Genomic DNA, 13,745 nt, shown 5'->3' on the forward strand with positions numbered 1-13,745 from the left:
ACAGCAAAAGTAGGCGAGACACTGGGTTCCGCGGAACCCTTACGAATTTTTCTATACATTTAGTTGCGTCAGTTCTCTCAGTTTGAATTTCTTGTTCATTTGAACACAAAATACACACAGAGGTTTCATAACCTTCCTCGCCATTTGTTTTACTACAAATAAAATGCACTGTGGATTTACAGTTTGAACATTTTTTGTCATATAAATGATCTTGGTAAACCATGATGAACTTGAAATTAAATAGATTGCATATCATCGTCAGATATTTAAGTTTTGTTATTTTTTTAGATCCATGCCCACCAGCCCCAATCTTATGTTAATGTATAAGGATGTAAAGAGTGTAATCTGTATAAAGTATAAGAGATGGTAGGAGGCTTTAAACAATTTAAATACTAAAGTACTTACTGTTCACTTTAAACTTTCAAGGAATAAGAAAACACAAACGACAAGTTATCTTTATTTAATTTTTTATCAAACACAGGATCTTTGAATTATTGATAATCCCTGAAATCATACTAGGGAATTTGTAGAATAATTATATAAATGTTCAGTGATTATGTAAAATCACTGGTCATTTTCAGGGATATTTTGGTGATTCTACATAATCCCTGAAAAATCAGGGATTCTACATAATCCCTGATTATACAAATTCACTGTAACATATATACCTATCTTCTGAATATTATATTGGTAGCAAGGTATTCTGTGTCATATTACGCACGTTCACATTGTGCTAATGATTGATAAAGCATATTGAATTTTGAAATATTTTTATTTCAATGTAGGAAAAGAAAAGAGTTGAACGAACAAATGGAGAAACAAGTTGCTTTCTTTAAAAAAGAGAAAAGCAATACGTGAACCCTAGACAGCTGACTGGTCACCAAAAAACTGTTGCCGAGTGAAATCAATATTTATGCATGCACGTGTTTTTTTTTTTGCACAAGAAATGATAAATGGAAAGCATACGCAATTGCTACTCTGGATTGGAATACGCATTTGTGTTATCACGTATATTTATATGTAATATTCTAGATAAAAAGAACTTACAGTAAAGAGGTGTTATAATAAACACCGGTATTGGTTATTCCAATTTGCAGGTATATTTTGGAAAATCGTAGAATATTCAGAAATTATACCAGAAACATAGAAAAGAGTCCAAGTTCTAGAATAAGGTTTCAGCTTCATAATGATATCAACTAATTATGTTTGCCTTTCATGGTTGTCGAGCCTTTAGAAAAAAAAGAAAAAAAATGTTTTGTAATCCGGACGAAACTCTCGCAAATTTGACGAACGAGGTCTATTTTAATATGACTTTTTATTCAAAGTTTATTGCAAACATAGGTCGAAAGGAATTAAAATGATACCTAAGGGGTTCCTTTTTACACGGAAGAGTAGTTTCTACTTGTCCTTGTTTTTATCCCCTTTTATATCGCCTCAAGGAAGATGACCATGTGAATTTAGATGACCGATAAATATAACAGGAAATGGACCTTCGATATACAATTCCTTGATTTCATCATGGAAGTATTATATTGACAATATAATACTTCCATGATTTCATTAATAGATACCAAGGAATTGTATATTTAAAAGGAATGGGAACGCGGCTCGAAATCGATCGGGACTCCCGCGAATCGATAATTCATGTTTGTTTCGGTCGGACATATGATAAATAATATAAAGAATCACAACGGATCATAACCTTAGCTTTCAAATATTCGGCTTTCAGCGCTCCTGATAAAAGTATGTAAACCCAAAAATGCGCTTCGGACGCATATACAATTTATAAAGTGTTATTTTAATTTTATATCACTGGGTCGATACTGCTGTGGACTATCAATACCAAAGGGTATCATCAACCCAGTAGCCAGTACTTCGGTAATGGCCAATTTGATTAAAATTCGATATCATAAACTAGTCAAAACATTTACTAAATTTTATCATCGGTAGAAGGACATCATTCGTAAATATAACTCAACATGCAGACATCTTATACGTTCGGGTATTTCACATCCAATCTTTTATGGTAATATTCTTTACAAAGCACAAAAATGTCAGTATTAACCTCAAAAGCTAACAAAACCTTTAAACAGACTTATTAAGAAGGGATATAGTTACGATACTGTTGTCAGGTCATTAAAGATTGCATATTTTGGCTTTAATATTGATTCACTTATAGGGTCTTTGCATCGGAATTAAACATATTTATTCTAAAACCAGTTGTTGGCATGACACGGGTTATGTTCTCATATATTTTATGATGGTATAATACTAAACCCCTAACAAGAGGGATTGTGCCTGATATTCATATAATAAAGACATAATCTTTCATTCAGTTTAATTGAGGTCTGGAGATGGCATGTCAGTAACTGCCGTAGTAGTCTGTTGTTATTTATGTATTTTTGTCATTTTGTTTATTTTCTTTTGTTTCCTATTCTGACATCGGACTCGGACAACTCTTAAACTGAGTTTTACTGTGCGTACTGTTGTGCGTTTGTTTTTTCTACATTGGCTAGAGGTATAGGGGGAGGGTTGAGATCTCAAAAAACATGTTTAACCCCGCCGCATTTTTGCGCCTGTCCCAAGTCAGGAGCCTCTGGCCTTTGTTAGTCTTGTATCATTTTTAATTGTAGTTTCTTGTGTATAATTTGGAGTTTAGTATGACGTCCATTATCACTGAACTAGTATAAATATTTGTTTAGGGGCCAGCTGAAGGACGCCTCCGGGTGCGGGAGTTTCTCGCTGTATTGAAGACCCACTGGTGGCCTTCGGCTGTTGTCTGCTCTATGGTCGGGTTGTTGTCTCTTTGACACATTCTCCATTTCCATTCTCAATTTTATCTATATTAACTCGTATATAAGGATAACGAAACCAGAGGTCTTCATTCTAATTAGATTGTGTAATGTCATGATTTATAACATACATTTCTGAAATTGTCCGTTTTTTAAATTGATGAATTATTAAGAAACTAAGATTCGAACGTTTCAAGCAAAGTTGACCTTATATGGATTTGGCTATTATTTATAGGTCCTATATTGTAATGTAGCTCTTCACCTGTTTCGGTTTTATACACCCTTGGCCTTCAAATATTCGGCCTGAGCGTTCCTGATGAAGGTAAATCCAGAAGATGAAGGTAGAACCAGAAAAGCGCTTCGCCGGAAGCAAATAATTTATAAAGTATAAATTTCATTTGTTAAGGTCACATTCTTGTCCGTTGGTCTTTTGAAAGATAGTTTTCACATTGTCAATCATACCTACAAACCTTAATTTGATGAGTGAAGACAGTAGACCGGTAGCTGCATGGTATGAACTGATATGATGTACTTCCATTTGTATAATTAGAATTGAGATCAGATGCTTCTGATTCAAGCAGTATTGCTATCTCCGGAAGTATTACTAGTAAAATGTCATTAGATGTCAATGAAAAACGATTGAAGAAATATGTCAACTTAGAGAAAATTATGCCATATTCTGTGGAGATAACTGAAGAATATATGAACATTTATGTCGTCAGTTTAGAGTAAGTTTACTGGGTTTTTTTTATCCAATTATTCGAAACTGTAAGGGTTCGCTATCTCAAGAGGCACAGATGGCCTTAGCCAGATTTGGCATAAATGTTTGGATTTGTTTTTGTTTTTAATGCTCTTCAACTTCGTACTTAACTGTTTTGATTCGATTTATGTAGAAGAAACGTGCGTCTGACGTACCAGATAAGAAGTACCTTTGATGAGTTTTAATTCACCGCCACTTCCCGACTTGTTCCTTTATTCACATGAGGCTGACTTCATACAGGAGCTTATAAGGAAAAATGAAGAGAAGCTAGCATTCGTTTAACTTCACGTTACGCTAAATAGATGAAGTTCTCACACTAAATAATTCAAAAGTTTGGTGACTATGTTGAACACATCTATCCATTGAACTGGAAATAAAGGATACCACAGATACAGTTAAGCCTGCCTCATATATTGACTTACATCTAGAACTTGACAATGAGGGTCTGTTGAGATCAAAACTATATATATATTACAAAATGGAAGATTTCAGCTTCCCAATTGGGAACTTTCCATTTCTGCGTAGCAACAATTCAGAAATTTGGGGTATATTTTAGTTGATACAATCAGAGATTGTATATATACAAATATGTCTCTGATACAACATTTCAGAGCTTGCATTTCCTATCATAATAGCATTGATAGATAATTGCTGCTTACACGAACGATTTTGAACTAAAGGATTAAAAAGGTGAAGTTTAAGTTCTCCTTTCGTAAGTTTTACGGAAGCCATCACGAGTTAGTTGACCGTTATGTGATATCTGTTGCACAGATGACCACAGATATGTTCCAAGTGTAGAACCCGCAATCCTTTCCTCTATTCCTATATATTGTGACATCATAAGATTTGTACTTGCTGCACGACAGATGCCACAAAAGGAGCAGGAACTTCCTACCATTCCGGAGAACACGAGTTCACCCCCGGTTTTTCGTGTTGATCAATCATTAGAGAGTAAGAATAAGAATAAGAATAAGACTTTCATTAGTTTAAAATCCAAAACAATAGGATTGTTACTAAAGAAAAACATATAAATAACAAAACGATAGACAGAAAACAATACAAACACGATTTTTCATTCCCTATTGTTAATTTTCCTTTTTTAGACGGCGATGTGCCTTTGGCTCCATCATACGGTGTTTATATATCCCAACTCGTTCGGTATGCCCGTGTGTGTAGTGATGTCATAGATTTTAACGAACGTAATCAATGCATCACTGGTAGTTTATTCAGTCAGGGATTTCGTTACCATAAATTACTTCAAACTTTTACTAAATTCTTTTATAGATACAAAGATTTGATTAGTAAATTTGGCTGTACCTGTAGAAAACTTATTAAAAATGGTATTTCACATCCTAAATTTTACGGTAATATTGTACTTAAAGCGCGGAAATCACTATGTGATCCGTGTAAACTCATCGAACCTTTAAACAAACTTATTAGTAAGGGTTATCGTACCAATGTTGTAATTAGATCTCTGAATATAGTTTACATTGCCACTAATATCGATTTTGTCATTAGCAAATTAAAACATGACTAAATTTGTATTTTCTTTTCAAACGGGATGTATAGAGACATACAGACGTTGATTTTTATCTATAAAGAAGTCACTCCTAACTATCCTACTACCTGTCGATACATTAATTTTTGGCATTGCACAAGTCATGTCTTCTTTGACTGTTCATGCCGTTAAAATACTAAATCCCTGGGATGTGTTTTAGTTGATTTCAGTCTCTGATGCATGATGGTTTATTATTAATTGTTTTGGCTTTTAACTAGCTGTCAGTAACTGCGAGTACTCTCAAATCGTACTTTCTTTTTAATTTGACCTGTTGATACTATTTGTAATGCTTTTTTGTTATTTAATGTTAACATGGATCTTGTCTATATACCAGTTTTGATTATTTGGTATTACTACAAATTTTCACTACTTCTTACTATGAACATCAAAATTATTTCATTTCTCCTTAAATCTGTTCTTGCACCTGTACAAGAAGTTTTATCTAGCACTTATTGTATAGTTTTATTGTTGATATTCACCCCATATGTACCAAGTGTTAAATTAATTTCATTGATATTAAAGAAATTTCTTGGTATTCCTAAACGGAAGATTTTATACACACAGAAGAAGAAGTATACTTGACAACTAGGTTATTTTCATTTACCTGTGTATAACATGACGCAGGTTTTTTCAAAAGTGATGATTTTCTAAATATTGTTTAACATTTCACAGTGGTATCATACTTTAACTTTGTTTAAACCTGTTTATTTACTTTTGACCTTAATTATTTATCCCTTATAATTTTTATTAACTATGTATTTGCATTCAGGCATCACAGATCAAATTTATTCGTTCATTGTGTGTTAATTTACGGTTTTTGATTGAGTTAAGCCTTCCAATTGATATTTTATAGTGTGTCTTTCTATGTTGTGATGTTATACTATTGTTTCAGAAAAGGGAGGTTTGGTACCATTAAATCGTTTAATACCGCTGCAAATGTTTGCACCTGTCCTAAGTCAAGAATCTGATGTACAGTGGTTGTCGTCTGTTTATGTAGTACATACGTGTTTCTCTTTTCTCGTTTTTATATAGATTAGACCGTTGATTTTCCCGTTTGAAGGGTTTTACACTAGTAATTTTTGGGGCCCTTTATAGCTTGCTGTTCGGTGTGAGCCAATGCTCCGTGTTGAAGGCCGTACCTTGACCTATAATGGTTTACTTTTATAAATTGTTACTTGGATGGAGAGTTGTCTCATTGGCACTCATACCACATCTTCCTATATCTATGTAGCATTGAAAAAAAAAGGAAAAAAATTGAGAATGGAAATGGGGAATGTGTCAAAGAGACAACAACCCGACCACAGAACAGACAACAGCAGAAGGTCACCAACAGGTCTTCAATGCAGCGAGAAATTCCCGCACCCGGAGGCGTCCTTCAGCTGGCCCCTAAACAAATATATATACTAGTTCAGTGATAATGAACGCCATACTAAACTCCAAATTGTACACAAGAAACTAAAATTAAAAATAATACAAGACTAACAAAGGCTAGAGGCTCCTGACTTGGGACAGGCGCAAAAATGCCTCAACATTTAAACATGTTTATGAGATCTCAACCCTCCCCCTATACCTCTAGCCAATGTAGAAAAGTAAACGCATAACAATACGCACATTAAAATTCAGTTCAAGAGAAGTCCGAGTCTGATGTCAGAAGATGTAACCAAAGAAAATAAACAAAATGACAATAATACATAAATAACAACAGACTACTAGCAGTTAACTGACATGCCAGCTCCAGACTTCAATTAAACTGATTGAAAGATTATGTCTTCATCATATGAATATCAGGCACAATCCTTCCCGTTAGGGGTTTAGTATCATACCATCATAACATATATGAGAAGAACATAACCCGTGTCATGCCAACAACTGGTTTTTAAATAAATGTGTTTAGTGCCGATGCAAAGACCCTATAAGTGAATCAATATTAACGCCAAAATATGCAATCTTTAATGACCTGACAACAGTATCGTAACTATATCCCTTCTTAATAAGTCTATTTAAAGGTTTTGTTAGCTTCAGAGGTGAATACTGACATTTTTGTGCTTTATAAAGAATATTTCCATAAAAAATTGGATGTGAAATACCTGAACGTATAAGAAGTCTGCATGTTGAGCTATATTTACGAATGATGTCCTTATACCGATGATAAAATTTAGTAAATGTTTTGACTAGTTTGTGATATCGAAAACCCTGGTGTAATAATTTTTCAGTAATACATAAATTTTAATATTTATTACAATACTATTTTTCACAACATGCCTCCTCTATAAAGTTGTCATTTCAAATATCTTGATTATCATTAGTGTTATGCAGTGTTTTGTGAATTTGTTAACTTTTTTGTTGTTTTTGCGACGAGAGTCATAGAATGCGGACATAGGGATTACAGTCCGGCGGCGACGACGGCGTAAACTATTTGTTTAAAGCTCTATATGTCAGATGCTAGAAGACCTGGATGCTTCATACATGTATGCAGATGCCTTAAATTACAAAGTTTCCGTTTGTCTTATGTCCATTGTCCTTGACATAATTTCATGGTTCAATTAAATTGAGAATGGAAATGGGGAATGTGTCGAAGAGACAACAACCCGACCATAGAGCAGACAACAGCTGAAGGCCACCAATGGGTCTTCAATGCAGCGAGAAACTCCCGCACCCGGAGGCGTCCTTCAGCTGGCCCCTAAACAAATATGTAAACTAGTTCAGTGATAATGGACGTCATACTAAACTCCAAATTATACACAAGAAACTAAAATTAAAAATGATACAAGACTAACAAAGACCAGAGGTTCCTGACTTGGGACAGGCGCAAAACAGCGGCGGGGTTAAACATGTTTTTTGAGATCTCAACCCTCCCCCTATACCTCTAGCCAATGTAGAAAAAACAAACGTACAACAGTACGCACAGTAAAACTCAGTTTAAGAGAAGTCCGAGTCCGATGTCAGAATAGGAAACAAAAGAAAATAAACAAAATGACAATAACACATAAATAACAACAGACTACTAGCAGTTACTGACATGCCATCTCCAGACCTCAATTAAACTGATTGAAAGATTATGTCTTCATCATATGAATATCAGGCACAATCCCTCCCGTTAGGGGTTTATTATTATACCATCATAAAGTATATGAGAGGAACATAACCCGTGTCATGCCAACAACTGGTTTTAGAATAAATATGTTTAATTCCGATACAAAGACCCTATAAGTGAATCAATATTAAAGCCAAAATATGCAATCTTTAATGACCTGACAACAGTATCGTAACTATATTCAATGTCTGCTTGAAAAAAGGTTTATTTTGTATATTTGGTATACTGGTTCCTTGCAAGGTCTACATGTCCGTCAGACAGGGTTCACTTGACCTTGACCTCATTTCATGGATCAGTGATCAAGGTTCAGTTTCGTGGTCAATACCGAATCTCAGATACTATAAGCAATGGGTCAACTATATTTGGTGTATGGAATGATCCTAACGTGTACATGTCTGACACCACAAGCACAGGGAAACATTCTACAGCATCCACACAAAGGGTCAATGTAAAGTTTTCATGGATATGTTTGTTTTTCAGGTAACGTAAGCATTAGGTCAAGTATATTTGGTGTATGAAATGATTGCATCATGTACATGTTTTCTGGTATGGTTCATCTAACATTGACCTCATGGTCATGGTTCATTGGTCAATGTTCAATTTTGTAATTAGGTCTTCTTCTCAGATACCATAAGCAATAGGTCAACTATAATTAGTGTATGGTATGATTGTAAGGTGTACATCTCCTTATTTTTATATTGATTGCAGGGTTTGTTTGCACATGCTGTGTGGATGCTGTAGAATGTGTGCCTGTGCTTGTGGTGTATGCCGTTATATTTTACAGTTATGTTTTTTTTTGCTTGTGAGAGGGCTGTCTTCTGTTAGTTTTCATTGAACTTTGGTGGATAATTGTCTCATTGGCAGTCATACCACATCTCCTTATTTTTTATATATGTCTGTCTGAGTGACAGGGTTCATCTGACCTTGACCTCATTTACATTTATATCATTGATAATGTTAAGTTTATGTGAATCAACATTAATTCAATCATGATGAGTAAAGCAGACAAGACATGTTGTTACCAGTCTTTCTTTGACTCAGTATGAGTGTCATGTTTGGTCGATTTTGAATAATGGTTTGGTCGATTTTGAATAATGAAACATATTTTTATCAAGCAATAGTTAGTATTAAAGTAACAAAAAGGCTGTTTTAAAAAGAAAGCTTTACACATTAAAGGTTCCTTCATTTGGATATGTTATTCTATTTAATAAACGGGGTAGTGTAATAATCGTCAATAAAATATCCACTAGCTTCAGCAGAGAGGCAGCTAGAGAGTGTTGTAATGGATAAAAATTCGAACTAAGCACTGGGAAAAATGACTGCTCATCAATCAAGCTATCACATTTATTAATTGGTAATATCTGTTTCAAAAGGTGTGTGACATCCAGTCTTTAACATGGACGCTCAGAGACTGTAATCTAAACATTGTAAATCGTGATCTGTTTGATTCTAGGAATCAGATCAATCCATTTTCCAGACTCACAAAGTGACTTAAATTCATGTGAAATCTTTTTCCTAGATGTAGAATTCATATTTTAATTGTGAATTATTCTTAATATCAAGTCAATCTGAGCCAAGGGCTTCAGGTCTGCTTATAAATTTTGTTTTAGAAGTGACAAGAATTTATGGGGATACTGTTATATTCTATCATATGAAACTGTGCCCAGGGCTATTTCATATCCAAAGATATTTTCATAAAAGATTTGTTTCTGTGATTACAACATCTTTATTTCATATGTAATTTTATTAACAACTTTAGGAATAAACTGTTTACACAGAGATATGTCTCACCTTTTTTGTTATTTTGAAAATGGAAATAAATTGCAATACTTTAATGTGCAAGTTATGCAAAATATTCAGTCAATGAACCGTGACTGAAGGTACAGGGCCAAACAATCTCCATGGAAATGGGAAGTGCCAATACTAATACAATTTCATACCAAATACCATTGACCTTCCACCAATGGTTCACCATAAACTGACCTGAATTTTCCCTTTAAAAAAGCTTAAACACAAACATTAACTTGTAAACTATATGTAAAAGTTTCATAGTCAATGAACCATGATAAGGGGGTGTAACCACATAATCTCCATGGAAATGAGACTTTCAAATACAAATGCATACCAAGGATTTGTATAGTGATATACTCACTATACAAATCCTTGTGCATACCAAATATCATTGACTTAACATTAGTGGTTCATCTTATACTGATCTAATCACAAACTTTAACATGTAAACTATGCAAAACTTTCAAAGTCAATAGACTATGAATGAAGGGACTGGGCCAAATAATCTCCATGGAAATGAAATGTGCAAATGCTTATACATCTGCATACAAAATATCATTGAGTTACCACTAATGGTTCCCCTCAAACTGACCTAATCATAAACTTAATCATGTAAACTATAAAAAAAGTTCAAAGTCAATAGAACCCAATATTCTCCATGGAAATGAGATGTACAATGCTTATACAACTGCATAACGATTATCATTGACCTACCACTATTGGTTCCCCTTAAACTGACCTAATCACACTCTAATACATGCTAACTAAGCAAAATTTCAAAGTCAATGACTGAGATAGGGGGGGGTGTCAGATAATCTGTATGGAAATGAGATGTGCCATTGCTTGTACAACTTCATACCAAATATCATTGACCTACCACTAGTGGTTCCTATAAACTGACATAATCACAAACTAATATATGTAAACTAACTAAAAGTTTCAAAGTAAATAGTCCCTGACTGAGGGTGTGGGACCAAATAATCTCCATGGAAATGAGATGTGCCAATGTTAATACAACTGTATACCAAATATCACTGACTTTCTAATAGTGGTTCACCATAAACTGACCTAATCACAAACTAATATGCCGCCGCTGGAAACAGCATTATTATTTAAAAGGCAATACAAAAATGACCAGTCCGGTCAAACATACTGTTATAGAGCCAAATCTGCACCAAAGCAACAAGACTATATCATCCTTATCATTTTTTTAATAAAACCAATCAAATGTTTAATTTTGTGTTTTTCTAAATTTTACCAAACCTCTCCTCTCTTTAGCTTGCAAACCTTTGCCTCTGATTATACCTGATTAGAGTTATTCCAGAAAACCAATCCAACCACTGTACAATAGAAAGACACCTCATAAACAAACCTCCAGGGTGATTGTTTGGGATATAGAAAAATGGTCATCTGACACCTAATCAGTATGACAGTAAGATTAATGCTGAACAGGATCTGGTTGCGCAAGGTATATAAATGTGCAGTCTTGTCTGGTCAAAATAGGAACTTTCAATCCATTAAATGTGTGAGCTTTTAAAAATGGCTGGATCCACCCCTGCATTGGTTTTTTTGTCTATTTTGTTTCTTTTCCTGAGTTTGCATGCAATATTTGCTGCTGATATTAAGCAAACAACAATAAATCAACAATTCATTCTGCTGATTGATTATTGCTTGCTTTCTGTGACTTGACTGTGAAGTGTTGCTCTCCACCTATTGCAGTTAATTCAAAACTCAGACCAAATTGCAATTTGTTTTATCAAATACAAGAGCTGTCAAAATGACAGTAAACCGGATTCTTTAACATTTATTTGTGTTCTGGCATTAATCAATATCACAAGGACCAAAACTCCTAATAGGTAAAATTTATGATCATCAATATCAAACTTGACTTCCATGTTGTCAACAATAACAACATATAAACTAGATAGAAAATGACCCTCTAGCAGGACAAACTGTGTGCCCTTAATGCATAAAGTAAAAAAAAATTACTAAGTCCACCTACCTAGGATTTTGAAAATATCTAAAAAAAAAAATGAATGAATTGTATGGTTTCAAATGGAAAGGCAAAAATCAAGCTTGACCTGTTTGACCATCTAGTTATCATAAGTGACATCATTTTGAAATATTAGAGAGCATATAAGTACACACACGTTTGTTCAGCAGGGGTGGGTAGGCAGAAATCATGAAGTCAAACAAGGAAGAGATACGTTTATGAGACTTAAACCTTATAAAATATGAAACCATAGTATCTTGTGGTCACTCCAATAACTTTCTAGGCTCCCACTTTCAAACTGTTGTTGTCTTGTAATATAGGCATGGTCAATGGAAGAATGATTGTCTGTGGTTTCATCGATATGAGCTTGGCCTAAATTAAGTGCATGCATAGTACTCTGAAGTTTTTTCAACTGCGTAGTTTGTTTGAATTGGTCAATATTGATATCTCCAAGAAGAACTGTGTAATGATTGGGTGTCACAACAGAATGTATTGTATCACAAATGCTGTCCACATTGGTTGATGGATGACAGTATATTGATGTCAGACAATAGTGTTTTTCAGATAATGACACTATCAACTGTATTCCCTCTATCCCTTCTTCCTCAATGAATTCTATTGAATCAACCTGTAGTCCTTCTTTTACATATGCAAAGATGCCACAATGAGGTCTGTGTAAATGTATTGCATGTGGGTAAAAGTCAATGAGATTAAAACCATTCAACATATAATGATCTAATGAATCTGACTTTTTAGCCCAAGTTTCTTGTATAAATATTACATCATTCTGATATATACGATCATCATTTCTATAGTCGTCTATGTGTTTGTGTAATGATCTTGCATTATGGCATAAGATAGCAAGTTTTGGCTTTGCAAGTGGCAATTGACTGTAAACAATCTGTTTCTCATTTCTAAGTCGGGATATCTCAATTTTGACATTCTTGTCAATTGTGATCTTGTCCTTGTTGAAGTCGAGAAGATGGAGAACCGAAAGGTTTGGTTGAACGGTTCATGAGTAAATGCACGGACACGACAATTTTTAAACTTTCAAGAACCGTAACTCCTGAACGGTAAAAGTCAAAATCGTCATTATAAAACTTGACCTCCATTTTGTTGTCAGTAACAACATATTAAAATTTAAAAAGGTTTGGTTGAACAGTTCATGAGTAAATGCACGGACACGACATTTTTTAAACTTTCAAGAACTGTAACTCCTGAACGGTAAAAGTCAAAATCGTCATTATTAAACTTGACCTCCATTTTGTTGTCAGTAACAACATATTAAAATTTAAAAAGGTTTGGTTGAACGGTTCATGAGTAAATGCACGGACACGACATTTTTTAAACTTTCATTGACCTCCATTTTGTTGTCAGTAACAACATATTAAAATTTTAAAAGGTTTGGTTGAATGGTTCATGAGTAAATGCACGGACAACATTTGGTTGCCGCCCGCCCGCCCGCCCGTCCGACCGACCGACCGCCGTACATCCCCAAATCAATAACTGACATTTTTGACACAAAAATCCGGTTAAAAACTGTTGAAATGGTCAGAATTTTAAAAAATGTTGAAAAGATTATATGATTGATGCTAGCACCATTGGATATTTTGTGGTGGTCAGTTTTTATTGGTGGAGGAAGCCAGAGTGCCTTGAGAGAACCATGTCCTTCGGCAGGAAAACTGACAATACTTGTCAATTAAAATTGGAGTCTAGCGCACCTGACATGTGAGGGGTTCAAACTAATGACCTCACTG

The sequence above is a fragment of the Mytilus californianus genome, unplaced genomic scaffold, assembly GCF_021869535.1.
Source record: "Mytilus californianus isolate M0D057914Y unplaced genomic scaffold, xbMytCali1.0.p SCAF_11, whole genome shotgun sequence".
Classification (NCBI taxonomy): Eukaryota; Metazoa; Mollusca; class Bivalvia; order Mytilida; family Mytilidae; genus Mytilus; species Mytilus californianus.